Here is a 13367-nt window from a genome sequence, read left to right on the forward strand (position 1 = left end):
TGCAAGTGTGTGAGCCTCGGGATGATTGATGGCAGATGGCAGCCCCAAATGGTCCCGTGACTCTCATGCACATAGTACACGCCAAATAGAACATTTACTTGTCCTCCCCAGACACACAACCGTTGTATTTGATGGTAGTTACAGCTATTCGAAATCAACAATTGGGGAAGAAATACTGTGCATTCGAAAATCCGCTTTAATATAATTCAATTATAATAAAATAAATAAGATGAATTAATATGTAAAAATCTATTATATAATAAATGTATTTACGGTTATTATTCCGTGCTCTCCCACTTTTCCACGAGCACACGCTATATCCCTCTAGCACGGATATCATTTTTTTGTACGGGACAGATCCCGACTCTTTGAGAGCTGAAAGCCACGTGACGACGGCAGCTCCCTAATTGATCTAACCCCCTCTCCTTGCAAAGGGAGAGGAAGATTATAACGTAGTGTGGACATCACAACATTTAATCTGTGGAAGCCACGACCATAAAACACGTGCTACGTATAGCGTGGCCTGAAACGGGAATTATGATCTCTAATAAACTTGCATTTTCCGTGTCAGGGGCGTTGCCAGCTTCAAAGCCAGGAGCAGCATACCTTTTTATAGAGCTTACAGAGAGGAACAAGGAAGTAGTTGGAATAAACTTGAAATATGTATATACAAGCTGACGTGTACCCGGCCTTGCACAGGATTATAGGAATGAACATACTTTGGGAATCTGAGGGCCCCTTTTGAAGGCCGTACACCGAAAGGAAAACAACAAATCATTTCTACAATTTGAATGAAGGGGTTCGTGCAAGATAGTGATATGCCACCTAATCGTGACTTGGAGATTTATGAGCATTTAAAAGTTTAAAGTTTTTATCATTGGGCTAGGTATGTGTTGTGAGTGAAGAGAGTGGAACATTAATTGCTTCATTCACAAACACTTCCAGGTCGAATCGCGAACAAATAAATGCTTTTGTATTTTATTTTTCGGAGAGTCCATATCTCAACAATATTTAGACGAAAATCCTTAACAATTTTCTTAAAAGGAAACATTTGTGTGTTGTTTAAAATCGAAACCTTTAAAACATATCAGTTTAACCGTCTAGTAGCCGACTGGAAAAATGCATCAGATTCCCACCCGGGCATTACGTATTTAAAGCACTTACACAAGCAAAATTTTCCGCTATAAAAAATGTCCCGTTTCCTCAATGTGTTTTATTTTGACGTTGTTTCGACGTTGGGATTTATGAAAAATTTAATTTATCTTCTTTTGAGTCTTATGTTCTAAATGTATACCATTTTCACAGCATCTCCAAAGACGATGTGTTATACCTTAAGAAACGTATCATAACGTAAACGTTAAGTAACTATCGATGCCTCCTGTATGGAGTTAAATTAAAAATAAAATAAAATCGGTCCCTGGCAAAGGCCCCTCACTCCTAGGTTGTGGCCCTACGCCGGGACTTCTCGGGCCTTGGTCGAGACGACGCGTTTTTTGTTACTTTTATGATTTAAAAAATCAGATTTGTAGATTTGATGATTTTTTTTTCTTTTAATCTATTATGTTTACCAATTTGTCTGACTGTTGGAGGTTGTCTACACACCATCCGATTTACAGAACCCCGATATGTTGGGTTGAAAGTTGGGGTTGCCCACACACCTTCCAATAGTGATGATACGGTGATGTAAATTTAACCACATAAACAGCGCAAGGGAATTGAACCCTGTTGATTTCAAGAATTTAACTAAAATAAAATAAGATTTTTTTTTCCTTTCTCACACAACTTGAGTGGTTAAGTTTAGAAAACGATATTTTTTCTAATTTTATACCCTCTGAAGCAAGTGAGACTATGGCATCCTTAAAGATACGCTATGAGGCTGAGTGTAGAGCGGAGAGGAAAGAGCTGGAGTAGATAAATATTGGGAACGATCTGGTTAATCAGATTTGTTCACCAAAGGTATTTTTTTTTAAATGAAAATAATAAATTTATTTCACATAAAAATCATACAATAAAACATGCGGAAACTTTGACTGGCCAACTAGAAATGAATCCTGTTCTAGGCCAGTCAAATGGACAAGTTTAGTTCATATCATAATTTAGAAATAACAACTAGATAGTAGTAATAAAAAGACAGATCACCGCAGGAGTTGTAAGGTAGAAAAAAAAAATTTTCAAGCAACGTTTTTATTCGGAATGCTGGTCTTACACCAGAGCGATACTAAGAAGAGGTGTTTATTTATTTATTTATTAACGCCGATTATAGCGGCTTTTATAAAAGAATAACAATTGTTTTACATATGAATACAGAATATACATAGATTAAAAAATATAAATAAAATACATAAAAGAGAACAATAGAAATAGTAGTATCAACATAAAAAAGTACAATGAGTAGGTATTATAAATACAATACAACATATTATAAATCCCGGATATTATGTAATGAGTGTTAAGAAATTAATACTTTAAAACTGTATTTGATTATAGTCAATTTGAGAAGCGCTGACAGACAGTTTTAATTAAGTAGTGTTTGTATGAGGTTAAACTAGCAATGTTTATAGGTTCATCCAAAACATATTTATTTCCAAGTACATGTAGGCGATTCATTATGGAATTGAGTTCAGCGTTAGATCCTGTATTGTTGCAATGATAGGGTAATTTGAAACGAACTGATCGACTAGGTACATGGAAACATATTAACGAAAGAAGTTCAGGGGAGTTCAACAGGTTGGTAACGATTTTAAATAAATAAAATAGATCAAAACAAATTCTTTTTTGTTGTTTGTTTTTGGGGTGTTATGCCGTGTTGCGCTAACTCTTTCTTTAGCCGACGTTTCGGACAGCGTTGCAGTGTCCATCATCAGGGCAGATCCGGTAGATCCGAAGATGTTGTCTTCGGATCTACCGGATCAACGCTGTCCGAAACGTCGGCTAAAGAAGGAGTTAGCGCAACACGGCATAACACCCCAAAAACAAACAACAAAAATGCTTTTGGCCGTGAGAATCTAAAAACTTACAAAACAAATTCTTCTTTCTTTTAATGTATCGAGACCCAATAATTGTAACAGAGAGGGGTAATTAATGTTTTCGATGAATATTCCCAATTTAAAATTAATATAACGTAAAAATTTATGTTGGAATCGCTCAAGGGAATTCTCATGTACACTGTAGTAAGGACTCCAAATGGTGGTGTTAAATTCTAGTTGGCTTCTAACAAGTGAAGTGTAAAGTAATTTGACAGTTTTTAAATTTTTTAAATCCTTTGAAATCCGTAAGACAAATCCTAACATTTGCATTGCTTTATTGATTATATTATTAATATGTTTAATGAATGTTAATATAGTGTCAAAGGTTATACCAAGGTCTCTTATTTCATCAACAGATAATAAGGTGTGATTATTGAGAAAGTAGGTGAACAACAATGGTTTTTTTTTCTGTGGAATCTCATAAGTTGACATTTTTTTACATTAAGAGTTAATTTGTTTCAATCGTAAAAGTTATTTAAGTTTAAGTTAAGAACTATTAATATTAGATTGAAGTGTTAGACAGTCCTCGATATTGTCAATAATTCTATATATCTTCATATCATCAGCGAACATTAGAATGAGAACACGGGTGAATATGTTTGTTACGTCGTTAATGAATAAATTAAAAAGTAAAGGACCAAGATGGGGACCCTGGGGTACGCCACTGGTAGCTTCGAACATGTAGGATAAGTGATCATTAATACAGACAGTTAACTGACGCCTAAGTAAGTAACTCTTAAACCAAGATAAAAGGTTTCCATTAATGCCGAGTTTCTAAAGTTTATTAATGAGGATTTTATGACAGACCTTATCAAACGCCTTACTGAAGTCGGTATATATAGAACTAACTTGTTGTTTGTTGGCAAGTGCATTGGAAATGAAATTTTCATATAATGTTAGGTTAGTCAAAGTTGATCTACCGGAGATAAAGCCGTGTTGACAAGTTGCGATACAAGAGTTTACAAAGAAGCTGATTTTCTAAAGAATCAATTTCTCAAAAAGTTTAGGTATAGATGATTGAATACAGATAGGCCGATAATTTTCAACAAAGGATTTATCACCACTTTTAAATACAGAAGTTAGGTAGCTAAGTTTCCATATTTGTGGAAAGTGTCCTGTGGAGAGTGACTTGTTAAACAGTATATTAAGCGGAACAGATAAACTTTGGACACAATTCTTAAGTAAGATGGAAGGAATCTTATCAGGTCCCGAGCTTGTTTTGGGTTCAAGTGATTTAATACAGACTATAATGTCTTCAATATCAATATGTATTTGCGATAAGTGTAAATTTATATCCGAATTGAAGTACGTAATTAAATCATCTGGAATATCAGGTTCATACACGTCCTTTAAAGTAATCAGCAAACATGTTAACAATTTCATAAATTTTACTGGAGCTGTTTTGTCTGTAACGTATATTACCAGAAATACCAACATCATTGTTTTTCATTGATTTTGTGTATTTCCAAAAGTATTTTACATCATGAAGTATCGTGTTCTCAACCGAATTGATGTAATTTTTATAATATCTTTTTGTCATTTTTTTGCAATCTCTTCTAATATTGTTGAATGCCATATAGTTGGGAATTGTATCTTAGGTATCTATAGGTATCTTCCACTCTGGAACTTGCTGCAAATATGCTACATCTAATAAATTATTTTCAATGAATTAATTGTGAAATTACTTGTGCACTTCGGGATTTAAACATTGAACCACGGAGGCAGTATAAATGTACCTACATACATTATTTGGTAGGTACCTATGTGTATATATTTTGTTGGTGAGTAGTAAGTACAATACATTTATTAAATAGTGTTGTCTTGGCTATTTTATTACGAATACATAATTACAGCAAAAAGAAAATATTCATTCGCAAATCTCTTGAGAAAAATATCTATAACAGCAATTTTATAGATCGCTTTTTACAAAACTACACGGAACGCTCGCTCGTGTAACGAGAAGTTGGGTGTTTAGCTGGAGTCTTGTTTACTTACTTTCGGAATAATAATAATTCGACTAGCGGTTTTGCTGATATACGATCCAATTTGCAGAAGCCCGACATGCTGTCCTGTTAGTTGGCTGCAAATCGGAAAGTGAGTGGGGGCTTAAATACATAGCTGCTTCCACGCAATCTATGGTTCATATTGACATAACATTGTATTGTAAAAACTTGCAGGTGGGACTCTGGTAACACAATGAGGTACTTCATAAAAAAGTAATGGGTTTTGATACCGCGTTATTTTAACAATTTTAGAACGATACGTTATTTGTACTCATTCGTGAATTTAATATATTCAACTCATATGCCGTCTTTATTCTCTCGCTACGGTTGGTTAAATTCAAGAGATTCTCAATCCGTGTTCTGTTGTATTTTTTTAAATTTGTCATCTCACACAAGGTGCCTGTATTTCAGTTATGTGGGTACTTTTTAAGCTTGGCGTGAGAGATATTTATATTCGTTAAGTTGCTCTCTGGTAGGAGCCTTTGTTAGTTAAGATTATTGATGCCATTACTAAAAAAAAGTAAAAGCTAATATTGAATTTTGAAATGAGCAGATAACAACTAGAAATATGATTTATAATACTAATTTGAAAAACAAACCGGTGTCGCCAAATTTACTTAGGCCTTTCGACGCATGGGAATTTTTATCGATTTCAATCGAAGTAAGATACATTTAACCTTTTGCACACAGACACGCCCATAACACATTGTAACTTGCACTTGGTTTACCTCATTATACAACACCATGATCATAAGAGCATTAAATAATATACAAAATAAAAATATTTTTTTCTTCTTATTAGAAATATCATTTTTTAAATAGCTGTCACGAGACGCCTAGCAGAAGTTCATCGAAATTGATTTTTATTGAAGGAAGTGTAAATGAAAATAAACAAGTCTTCGCATTTTTAACAATTAAACAAATCTTTTATTATTATTAAAATACACACAAAGAAATATATCACAAATTAAAGATATATACATCAATGCGGTTAAGTTGTATGATGGATTGCATTGCTTTTGAGGTGATTTATCACCTCAAAAATAAATCAGCCAAATATAAATTTGGGGATGCAATGTGAAGGAATAAGGGGTGGGTAGGAATCTAGGTTCGGTGTGTACAGGAGTGATGGGCGTATGAATCCATCTCTCTAGCTGCGGTGCAAGACAACGGATCGAGAGAGACCAGCTGGAGATGTCGCAGGGTCTCCCCCACAGACATAGGAATTAATAGACGAGAAGATAATGGCGAGGGGTAAAATCAACTGTTGAAGAACAAAGGGAGTGAAGCTGACTGTGATTCGTCAATAAATCAATCTGACAGTAAATAGGCATCTCGCATTATAATATCACCATTTACTTCTTAAAAGTAAAATTTGCTTTTGAATGAATAGACATTTTTACATGGGAGCGCAAATTACTTGCCACGTTATGAACAAATTTGCGAAGTCCAAATTCGGCAAAAAAATTCGGTTCTATTTTCAGAGTCGAATATTTCGTTTAAGTATTTAGTTAAGACACTTTTATAAATGTTCATAATTTACTTCCCAGCAACCAACCAGCTTTGTGTTTCGCGTCCAGACGCTTCTCGATGTGATAGTAACAACTGATTCATATTATACGATGTGAATATGCTTAAAATAAAGTAAAATAATGCTTATAGGTATATGGAATGTAATACGACAATTGGGTTTATTCTCTTTTTCACATCTATTTTTACAAGTTTTCATAGTACAAGTCAACATTTTGCCGTGTTATTTCGTAAAATGAACCGATGATGCCTCGACCATAGTTCGCACAAGAATGATGACGTCACGTTTTCAAATTTCACTTGAGGCCATACGCGAGCACAGCCGGCTCCAATGGAACCGGTATGGGGAGTGGGGATAATACGCTTTTAATCACTTAGGGCAGGTCTACTAATATTCATATGTCTATGGTCTCCCCGAACCAGCCTCTCTCGCACTCGCGCCAAGATCCCTCACCCTATGAACCTGAGAACCTTTCATAAGTCAGCAAACATAGCAAACCACTTGGGGTGACCTATGATGGCAGGGGTGTTGATTATCCAATAAATGGTTGCCATTTTCGTTGAGTTCGATTTTTTTAAAGTGCTGTTTTCCAAGCAAAGGTCAAATATAATCCATAATTCGCCACCTTTCCATTTCGGTGGCGGGAAACGGACAATATATAGATATATGCACGTAGTTACTTAGTAGGCGTAGGCACTAGCGCAATGCACGATTGGGTTAGCTGGAAGAAATAGGATTTTTTTAAATTTTATTAATACAAGACTTAGAGGGTACATATGGTTTTTGTGATATTTCACCCTCCATGCTAGGGCGTGTTATGGCGGGTGAATTTTAAAGTTTGAACAGAATATAAACATTACTATGATATGAAAAAGAAAAATGATGTAAAGCTAGCTTGGGTTGCAAAAAGAGAATGGAGAAGTTAGAGAATTATAAGAAGATCTATTTACTAATAATTTGAGAAATTATTAGTAAATAGATCAGACTAATTATTTATGTACATACTATACCGCTAAGTTAGGGGATAAGGATATATTATGTTTTGTCTGAAAGGTGATTAAATTGATAGAGTGTAGAATGAATGGGTATTGTAGTTGTAATGTATTCCGCGTGTAAGGATCCATTTCGTATTATGTTTTTTAAAGGAATGGGGTTGACTCACGGTTTTTACGTTTTTAGGGATAAGGTTAAAGATTTTAGGAGCTAGGAAGAAAAATTGTCTTTGAGCTGACGTGGTATGTAGTGAAGGTACTTTGTAGTGACCGTTGATTGTTGTTCTGGCGGTGTAGTTGTGTTGTAAAAGAGTTTTGTTTTTATATTTGAACAGGAAATGTATTAGAGAAGGATGTAACCTATAAGCTATACCCTTTGTACTCTGTATTTTTGTGCAATAAATGTTTTTGAATTTGGATTTGATGCTGCGTTTTATTATGTAAAGTCTAGTGTTATCAGTCGTAAGGTGCCACCGTCAGCAAACGCATCTAAAACCTGCTTTACACTGTACTTTTTTTCACACCGATCCCCATATCGGGACCCATACGGAATTTATTTTGCTTTATACGATAATTATTTTCATAATAATATTGTTTGTACATGACTTCCTAATTTATATGTTAGAGTGTTTGCTAGGGCAAATTCGACCGTAAGTTCGCCCAATACACCGGGACCGCACGTCGCATATTTTTTACATGGCTTCTTCATTTACGTTGTGAAGATTCCGACTTTATTTTAGGATATTGTGTCGTCTTAAAGACAGTAATAAAGGCTTCAAAATAATGTTATGAGAATCTTATGAGTGCGCTTTGTCTCTTTAGTTGAGAGCCATTGTTTGCCGTGTGGCAACATTTCATCTTACCCGCTGGTCGCAGGTGCTCACTGCACGGTGCCAGTGCCGCGACCCGCGACCGAGCGCAGATCACCACACCAGTTCCACTGCTATAGTAGGCTCCACTGCCTGTCTATGTGCCTAGAGCCTGCCGTAATCTTCTGACTCAACCTGCAGCCTGCAGTCTTAACACACCCGGGCAAACCTCCAGATGGAGTGGCCGTCGCGCGCGCTGGCATCACCTGCAACCAAACATTCACTTCAACCAGTGTTGTAATTATTATTATTATTCATTTTGCACCATTAACTCGTAACTTGTGTGAAAGTTTAGTGTGTCCAGTGTTAAAAGTGTTACCATCGCGGTGTGTGCAACGAGTTTCCGATGTTTACCGCTCACAACGGCCCACCGAACGTGAACGGAATCCAAAACACTGTTTTATGCTTGCAAACAAACCATGTGATTTTGCAATAATTACTTAACAAAAACAATTTCTGCTCACCTGTACTGAGAAAAATTAAGAAATTACGCATTGGTATGTATTACAATATTATAACACCGAAATCCAATCACTTTCTGTTGTTAAAACACTTTTTGTTATTATTTTTGCAACAAAGTAATCAGATGTTAAATTACATCCGGTAATAAAACTAAAACAGCAATTTCTACACACCAATTCTGAATATAAATATGATATTAAGCTTACATGTACTACTATAATAACACGAATTCCAATCAGATTTGAAACTGTCTTTATTCTGGTTCACATCTTATATGCAACATGCAATTGTTTTTTTACTCCGCCCTGTGATTTAATACATTTAACGCCATCAATGTATATATTATGTACTCACGTACCATGAAAAACTATACAATGTGCAGTGGTATTATTACGTATATATATTTTAGCAAGTATCTAAAATATTATATATGTTTGAATGTTTTTGCTGTTCTAAGTCTCTAAATCTACTAACCTCTGGTTTTATTTTTTGCAACAGGTAAAGCTAATTGGTCTAATCGGTTAAAATAATAGTTTAACTCAAACAATAATTTCTACTCTAAGTAAATATAAGAGATAAAGTAATATTGTTTAAATCTTGTGTTGTTTCTAAATAATTTATTTACTTTAATTATGTACATAATTGAACTAGAATTCACTCACCAAACACAAGAGCATTGTCTCTTTATGGTGAGGAAAGGCTATAATTTCTATTGTTTTTATATCTTGTCAATATCCTGTATTTATCTATGTAAAAAAAATATTTTTTCTAATATTAAATAAAAAAAAAAAGCATTGGTACGTATTAGTTGTATTACCATTTGTAATATAACCCAACCCAAAAGACTTTTACTTTAATATTGTGACATTTATTATTACTTAAATAACATACTGATTACTAACCAAATGAAAGTTTAACTTTATAAGAATATAACAAATAAAACAACATGTTTAATTACAGGAAGCATTCTTTTTATACGTTTCCTAATACGATATTGGAATTATATACAATTCTTAGGAAATGTATACATTTCCCAGGATATGTATGCATTAAATAATTTTTAAAACAATATTTTATACATTTCCTAAATAGCTTCGGAATTTAATACATTTCCTAAGAGTTGTTTACAATTCCTAGATATCATACATTTCCTGTAACATATATACCAATCCAAGGCTGCCCAACCCCAGGCCCGCGGGCCACAATGTGGCCCGCGAACGAATTATAAGTGGCCCGCGTGAACCATTTTCAAAAAACCCGCCAATCCGCCAATTTGAAAAAGTGTCGCGGGCCCGCGGTAAAACAAACAATGCAGCTGCGCGCGGTCACCAGTGTTGCCAACGAAGGCGATTTATCGCTATTTAGGCTACTCAGAACGAGAATCAGCGACGAAAAAATTTAACCTGTTGAACTTAATTTTTAAACAAAAATACACCGGTTTTTGATATAATTTTTTGCGTCCGAAATGGAATCTTGTAGCCACCCACCCCCCCCCCCCATGGAATTCGAAAAATTGTTGTGGGGAATCACATATGATGTTTTTGGGTGCGCGGAATTTTTTCTCAGCGTAGTTCAGTAACAACCCCCCCCCATGGATTTCAAATATTTTGTGGGGAGCACTCATTTTGAATTTTTTGTGAGGAATAATGTTTAATGAAATTTTCTAACAACCCCCCCCCCCCATGGAAATAGGGACCGTCAGGTACTCAGTGGCCCGCCAGTGATTCAAAATCGTTAATTTCGCCCAAATGTTAAAAAGGTTGGGCAGCCTTGTACCAATCCAATTGTGATGTTTTCTTGTTGAAAGTATGCTATTATTGCTATATTTGAAATACGCAATCTAATTTTTAAATCCATCCGGTCATATTATAAATACAATTTCCACGAATCCGTACTGAGAAATAACAAGATGAAGCATTGGTATTTATCAGTTATCTGCCTATTTACAACATGAATACTTATAATTTAGGTTTAAGCAACAGGTGAACTAAATTTTGAATCCGTCTGGAGATAATAAATGTTCAATATGGCGAGGGTTTCGTTATAAAACTTGAACAACTTTATAAGTGCTCAATATTTTCAATGTAGTCATTGTTGTGCCATTTTTCATGGTCAAGTTAGAATTGGGCACAATTATATTATTTACCACAGTTCTAGCTTGAATCGAAGTAGACTGATTAGATTTATTTTTTAAATTTAGGTTTTTACTAGCTGACGTGTACCTGGCGTTGCTAGAGGATATGAATGGTCTGCCATGCCATGTCTACCTTTTCTGAGGATGGCGCGATCAAGTGAAACAAATACTAAAAAAAAAATCTTAAAAATAATATTATGTATTTACACCTTAACTACACCCAGTTTTCAGGTAGGTACACTACAATTCACAACATTAAAACTTTACTCCAAAACATTCATAACGTAAGAAACGCCGGGTACATGTCAGCTATTAAGTATAATTTTTGGTATATCTTTTTGGTATGTCGATTTGTACATACCACTACATACTTTGAATGCATCACGTACTTTTAACCACTGTTGAATTTGGCAGCAATCTCTGGTCTGGGGCACCAAAATTCATGAAAAAAAATCCCTTGATTTTAGCTGACATTATTGGTTTGGTTGACTTTTGTTTATTTATCTTACGAGAACGGGAGTTTCTACGATTCGTTATTGAGTTCAACAGTTGGGTTGTGGAAAGACTTTCGTTTTTTTTCCATCCTATAACATGTGCCTTTTCAAGATTTATTTTCGCAATTATACCATATATTATTTTAAATTAGTAAATTGTGATGCAATAGAAATTAATAAAGTAAAATTTATTGCGCATGCCGGGATTTGAACCTGCGACTTCCAGCTTGCTAGTCGAGACCGTTACCCCTCGACCACGGAGACCGTCACTTAATTCCAGAGTAATCTGGAGAGTTTTTCTATAATTTCTGGAAACATTTTGGTTCGTTTTCTGGGTAGGATTCCATTTCGACACAACCTGGCAATGCAGCCATGTTGTGTCATGTAACCAACGTACTCTTCTCTTTTGTGTCCCCGCGGTGAAACGACAATTATTATTATTAGCTGTGTATCGCGTATAGCGCACTCTGCATTCGTGCGGAACAATAATTGTTCTCTTTTATAAGCACTCGAAAAGCCGGATTTTCAATTAGATACTCTTCTATAGCAACAATAATGGGCTATCAGGCAAAGGTAAACTTTGGACGTTTTTTCTGGAACCTTCTGAATAACAGCACTGATTGTAAGCAATACTAATTGTTAACATAATGGTTGTATTTTATTAATCAGGTATTTTGATCAAAAATAATTATGAGTTCTTAGTAATTTTTTTTTTGATTTTCTTTCCTTTATTCGTAAAATATATTTGTATACAGTTTTTTACATGCTTTTCGACTACCACACTAGACACATGTCCGTATTATGGTAGTCTAGTTTGCTAAACTGATGTTTAATTTGTATGTTTCTTTCGATAATTTTAGGTTCCCTACATTTGATTAAATGACTACGAATGCAAAATAAATATTTCGAAGTAACGATAAAGTGTTATGTTGAATTGTGGTAATTTTTGAGTTTTTGTACGTGTGTATGGAATGTTATGGTGTGCGCATAATTATCTCCAAGAATAGGTTCAAAACTGTTCCGTATTCATAGATATCGATACTTTATATAACCACGTAGGAAATGTTTCGTTGGTTCCACCGACTAGAGCAGCTTCCGAATCCTCGCTAAGTACGACATTCCTCGCGAAAATTTAAGCGGGCTAAATTGCTTAAGCCTTGCTAAGTCACAGAATAGTTTCCCTTTTAGACAATGAGGCGCTAGAATTAACTAGTGTTAAATATGACGTTGACGTCGTAAAAAAGAGTATTGTAGGTGATTTTAAAAACAGCCATTTCCAATTCGCATTATTCTATGAACTTGCAAAATATATTAATTGTATTCGCAAAATTATCTTGTACATTTTTTACTCCAAATATTGTCAGGGATCACTGGTTAAGGCTCCGTAGTAAGCGTTCAAATATGGTTTGAAAGTGACATGTAAATACGAATGTTAGAGGGAGCGCGCTAATATTTAAAAAACACCATTATAATTAAATGAAAATATTTAACAAAACTCGACTTGTTTGAAATTACCAAAAATCTTTCGAAAAATGCATAAGTTGCCTTTAACGAAATATTGTGATTTTTTTCATAACGATAACATATTAAATATCAGAACAAAAAGTGTTTTTAATAATTTTCGGAGCTTACTTTGATTTTTTTTCTATAGAGGGAATTTCATATAATTACCATTTCGGCTTTACAAATGGATAGATATTATCTTAAAAAAAAAAAAAAAATTTTTAGGGACTTAAAGTATTAAAAATAAAAATGTCATAAACACCCTTTCTGTAAACATCGTATTCGACGGTTTCACACGTTTTGCACATTCTTCGAATAAAATATGAAATTACAACTTGTGTTGATTACTTGTG

The 13367-nt window shown here is 34.6% G+C and overlaps 1 protein-coding gene across 1 annotated transcript in view; it reads left to right on the plus strand.

Moving 5' to 3' along the window:
- Positions 1-8441: 8441 nt before the first annotated feature.
- The window catches only part of grnd (grindelwald), a 32951-nt gene continuing 28025 nt past the window's right edge, over positions 8442-13367 (plus strand). Inside the window, exon 1 of the mRNA XM_089649816.1 lies at positions 8442-8918. The gene's annotated coding sequence lies outside the window, so the exon portion shown is untranslated. The remainder of the gene's footprint in view (positions 8919-13367) is intronic.

The sequence above is a fragment of the Hesperophylax consimilis genome, chromosome 31, assembly GCF_061612785.1.
Source record: "Hesperophylax consimilis isolate HC1 chromosome 31, BYU_Hcon_1.0, whole genome shotgun sequence".
Lineage (NCBI taxonomy): Eukaryota > Metazoa > Arthropoda > Insecta > Trichoptera > Limnephilidae > Hesperophylax > Hesperophylax consimilis.